Source organism: Pteropus vampyrus, unplaced genomic scaffold (genome assembly GCF_000151845.1).
Source record: "Pteropus vampyrus isolate Shadow unplaced genomic scaffold, Pvam_2.0 Scaffold346, whole genome shotgun sequence".
NCBI lineage: Eukaryota > Metazoa > Chordata > Mammalia > Chiroptera > Pteropodidae > Pteropus > Pteropus vampyrus.
The window spans coordinates 788,905-793,512 of record NW_011889127.1 but is presented as its reverse complement, the minus strand read 5'-3'; the positions used below and the strand labels follow the sequence as shown (position 1 = coordinate 793,512).

The 4,608-nt window shown below is 58.0% G+C and overlaps 1 long non-coding RNA gene across 3 annotated transcripts in view; it reads left to right on the top strand.

The window, feature by feature from the left end:
- Nucleotides 1-1,589, top strand: part of LOC105304487 — a 6,095-nt gene extending 4,506 nt beyond the window's left edge. For all 3 annotated transcript variants that reach the window (XR_002776890.1, XR_002776889.1, XR_897008.2), the window contains 3 exons: nt 24-698; nt 890-942; nt 1,099-1,589. This is a non-coding gene — a long non-coding RNA (uncharacterized LOC105304487). The remainder of the gene's footprint in view (nt 1-23; nt 699-889; nt 943-1,098) is intronic.
- The last annotated feature ends 3,019 nt before the right edge of the window (nt 1,590-4,608 follow it).

Here is a 4,608-nt window from a genome sequence, read left to right as displayed (position 1 = left end):
GGAAACTGAAGTGAAGTCGTTAGGTTGGGCCCTAACGCGATGTGACTGGTGTCCTTACAAAAAGAGGAGCTTGGACACAGAGCCACGTGCACGGAGGGAGGGCGAAGCGAACACACTGGAAGGAGACTGGCCATCTACAAGCCCAGGGGCGACTGGGGCCACCGGAAGCCAGGGCAGCAGATCCTCCCTCGCGGCTCTCGGAAAGGAACAACCTGCCGAGACCGCGACCTTGGACTTCTGGCTCCAGGTGAGAAATCTCTGTTGTTTAACCACCCTTGGGTGGTGATCTGTTATGGTGGCCCCAGGACAGTGACACCTCTTTTCCAGACGAGGACACCGAGGTTCAGCTTATTAGAGGTGACACAGCTGCGAACGGAAGGGCTGGGGCCCATTCGGAGAAGGATCGGGAGGCTCCTGGGGTGGCTCCCTGAAGGTCTCCTCCGCGCCGCTCCCCGAGAGCCGCCTCAGGAAATGCTGGGGTCCCGCCGTGGGCGGAGACGGGTGACGGCCCTCCATCAGTCAGGCACCTTTCGCAGGCACGAAACCCAATGTTTAAAAACAGACAGCTGAGAGCTACGCTTCGAAAGGGGTCCTATCAATCTGACCAGTCAGCAGAAAATGACTAAGAACATCGCCGATCCGTGGAAAATGGCGTTTTCGCATCAAATCTGTCTCAGGGATAATGTGTGTTTCAATAGGTGGGTCTTGGTAGACTTTTCCACCCCAGCTGTCCTGTGAAAATATTATTTACTCTCTGTGTCTCAGAGCCTGACTGAATTCCAGTTTCGCCCATCGCTCCTTTGCAATAGTCACTTTATGTAAAATTATGAATAAAATTACAAGATTCTTTTTTTTTTTTTTTCCGCTGCTGTTCAAAACGCTGCTCCAGTGTTTGTGGCTGGAAGAGCTGGCATTTTCCGCCTCTGTTCTCGGCAGTAACAGGTAATTGGATAAACTGGGGTGCAGTTGCTGCGGCCCCCCTCCCACGCGCGGAGCGCCCGGCGCCTCTGGCGAGGCGGGTGGGAAGGGCTGATCCTGTTCCCACCAGAAGCCGCCCCCCAGCCCCAGCCGGAAAACCACATGCTCATTTCCCCCTAGAATTTTTCCTCTGGAGACGAGGCCGTCACATCAAACCGAGGAGCCCGGAACGAAGGAGACGCAGCTGAAGGCGGAGGGCGGCCTGTGGCGACACCCGGCTGGCAGGGCCGAGACTGGGCCCCGGTGCGCCCCGGACAATGTCCTTTGGCTTTATGGAGTCCAGACAGGCTGGCCACCCCAAAGGCCAGCCTCGGGAATGTCGGGAGAGCAGGGGGGTCCGGAGGTCAGGTACCAGCTTGGGAGGGAGCCGCTCGGGGCCCATCTGACCTCTGCGAAGACTAATTTATCTCCCCACGAAAGCGAGAGGGAAGGACAATGCCACCCTGTCCCTGTTTCGAGAATCGACCCCCTTAACCATCTAGGGAGCAAGATGGCGTCTGGGAGCCCGAGACACCTGCCTCTCTAAGGTGTCTCCATAAGAATATGAGCCGCCTCCTGCAGAAGAACATGAACAATGACATTTGACGGCCGCGTTGGTATAAAGAAGAACGTAGTCCCGTTACGGATCAAAATATTTCCTTGACCTAAAATATTTTTTCCTTCTTCTGATCTTAAAGAAAATTAAAACATTTTTATGGGATCCCAAATGTCTTGTGGGCCCTGGCGTGGAGCCCTGTGTCTGTCACCACCAGCCCCCCCAGTCCAGCCCCCACTTCCCTCCCCCTCCCCCGTCAGCACCCCCACTCTGGACTGACCTGCAGTCTGCCCCCCAAGTCCCCCTTGCCCCTGGTTCGCAAATGCAGATGGATGGTGACACCCCCTCCCCTCCCCAGGGCAGCAACGTTGACGTTTCCCCTGTTAAAAATCCAGGGAAATCCAGGGACATCTGGGGAGCCTTGGGATGAGACACGTCCACCTTCTGGGCATCACTTCAAAGAGAAGGGCGGACACGGCACTGATAAGAACGAATCGGGGGCGGGATTCGTGGGGGCCTTGCCTTCTGAGTCCACACGCTCACTCGCCCCTGCCTGGGAGGGGGAGGGAGGAAGGGGACCTTTTAGGTGCAGCTGCCCTAGGGAGCCCTCTGATGTCACCTCCTGGGAAAGGCTGGCTCTAACACCGCTGGCCTTGGGCACAGCCTGCTCCCCCAGCTCCTCCCCCAGCTCCGTGCCTCACGTGTCCACCAGGCCACCCCTGGGCCATGAGGCTCTCTCAGCTGGGCTCGCAGGTCAAAGTGACCATCCCATGCCAGCAGAGCCAGGAGCAGTGGCCAGGGCCGGGCGGCCAAACAGCTCCAGGAAGCCAGCGTCCGCTCGCTGTGGGGCCACCCTCGCCGTCTGCACCAGCCGCCAGCAGGAGCACACATCCTTACGAGCTTTGAATCCACCCGCCTCCTTTCCTCAAACAGGAAACTTTCACACCATTTCCATAAATGGCAAAGCACGCGTCACCTCCGCAGAAGCCGGAGAGATGGGAACCGCCAGACCCGCGAAACGGAGCCAGCTCGCTCCTGTGCGTTTGCCAGGACATGCCCGGGGCCCAGGGTCTGCCCCGCTTCACCAGAAGGAGTCGAGGGCTGTCAGCAGCATGGCCGCCCTGGCGCAAGCTGCTCCCCTCCTTGTCAGCGTGTGTCGGGGAGGGGGTGGAAGCAGGGACCCCAGCGTGACAGGAGACATCGGTGAAATTGTAGAGAGCTGTCGGCGGCTTAGGTGTCTGTTTGAAACGAGGTTGAGAGCGGAAACCCGCCCTCTGCGGGTGCTATTCCCGTGACACCCAGAAGGCCAGACACCAGGGCGCAGGCTGCAGCTGTCCCGCGCACGGGGGGCCTGCCTGGAGGCCCAGGTGGAGCCTCAAGTCCCAGGCCAGCGTTGGGGGTGCCCTTGAGAACAGTGGCTGCCGCCTCGTGGGTCCGCATCTGGGCTTCCCGACACACGAGCAGCCACGCCCAAGGGGGACTCTTCTGGTGACGTGTGCAGGAGCCGCTTGCGGGCACTCTGGGTGTTCACACCACTTCTAGAAGTGGCTGTGACTGGGAAATCTGAGGGAGCCTGTGGCTCATCCTGTCCCCAGCCGGGCTCTGGGCGGCCAGAAGGCAGAATGTAGCCGCAGATGCGGGGGAGGGGGCCGGGGCCCCAAGAGGCAGCTCATCGCGGTCGGGCTTCAAACGTCTAAGATTAAGAATTTTAAGAAAAGAATTTTTAAAATAACATTTGGCAATTTCTAAAAGGCGGGTTTCTGCAGCTGTCTCCACCGTGTTTCCTAAGCGAGGTCTCGGCCTGAACCCTACACACAAGGCGACAGATTTCTAGAGAATCCTTTGCCTCTGCTTAGAAAGAGGCCAGGAAAAAAAAAAAAAAAAACCTCCCAGGGTCTGGCGGGTTCTGCGCCATTCCAGCTAGGCAGCCTTGCCAGTGCGCCATGTCTCCGAGCCCTGGCCGACCCACGTGCAAAACGGGACGTGAATACTGTCTGTCTGTCTGTGGTGAGAAGGACGCCAGGTGGGGAGACCAGTACCTGTCATTCTCGTGGAGTGTGAAGCCCCATCCACACTGTCACTATAATTGCGGCACCTCAGCCAAGTGGCCTTGAACTTGCATAGCTCATGTGGTGGGTGCTCCCACCTCCCAGAGCCCCACCTCCTGTTTAGCTGAACCTTTTCCCTGAGTTTCTACCCATTGTCCAGATCTGCCTGGGGGGGCCACACAGGCCGCGTCTGCTCCCCACGACCGCCCCACAGTCACCCGGCAGCGAGCGTGACCTCCCCTCCCCCACCACGGCTCACGCGCCCAGCTCCCGCCCAACCCTCTGCAAACCGATCAGCGAGGGCGCGAACCGCAGCACGAAGGAGCTTCCTGAAAGAACCGGATTTTCAAAGCAAGTCCACAGGGCGAGCCGGCGCGTTCTCATGCGGCATCCTCGGCCCCCTCCCAGGACGGGGTCGGGAGGCCACGGAATTCCACGAAAACCACACACTCCTGTTTCAAGGTGTGCGATGGGCATACTGATTGCACCAGATCGATGCCGCTGGAGAAACGAGGAGCGGGCAAGAGGCTCCTTTGCAGCCTGTCCCAACTAAGGTCCCTTAAAAACGCCAAGAATTAATCTGTGTCCATGTGGATAAGGGGGGCAAGAAGAGGAAAGTGACCTTCCCTCTAAGACCCCCACGGCATGGGCCCGAGCTTGGGTGGGGCAGACCAGGGTTAGCTCTCAGCTGCCAGTGACCCTTCGTGTGGGGAGTGGGCCTGTGGGCAGCAGTAGACACTGGTAGCCGCTTGGGGACACCGTGGGCAAGGCCTGGCACACGGGCCTTGGTGGGGAAGGGAGAGGGAAGGCACCCCACAAAGTGCTTTAACTTATCTGAATGGAACCCTCTAACATAAACATCAGCCAGGAGAGAAGCGATGACGTGTATTACAACAGGAAGTTTCGCTCAGGTAACTTCCATCGATCAAATTGGTTTCATTTTCAAATGAATAAGCACGACCCTGGCTTGTTCAGGTTAATTATTTCAGGTTAGTCTAAATAGTTTAGGTTAGTCTAAGGAATTCTAGCTGAAAGCAAAGGGACAAG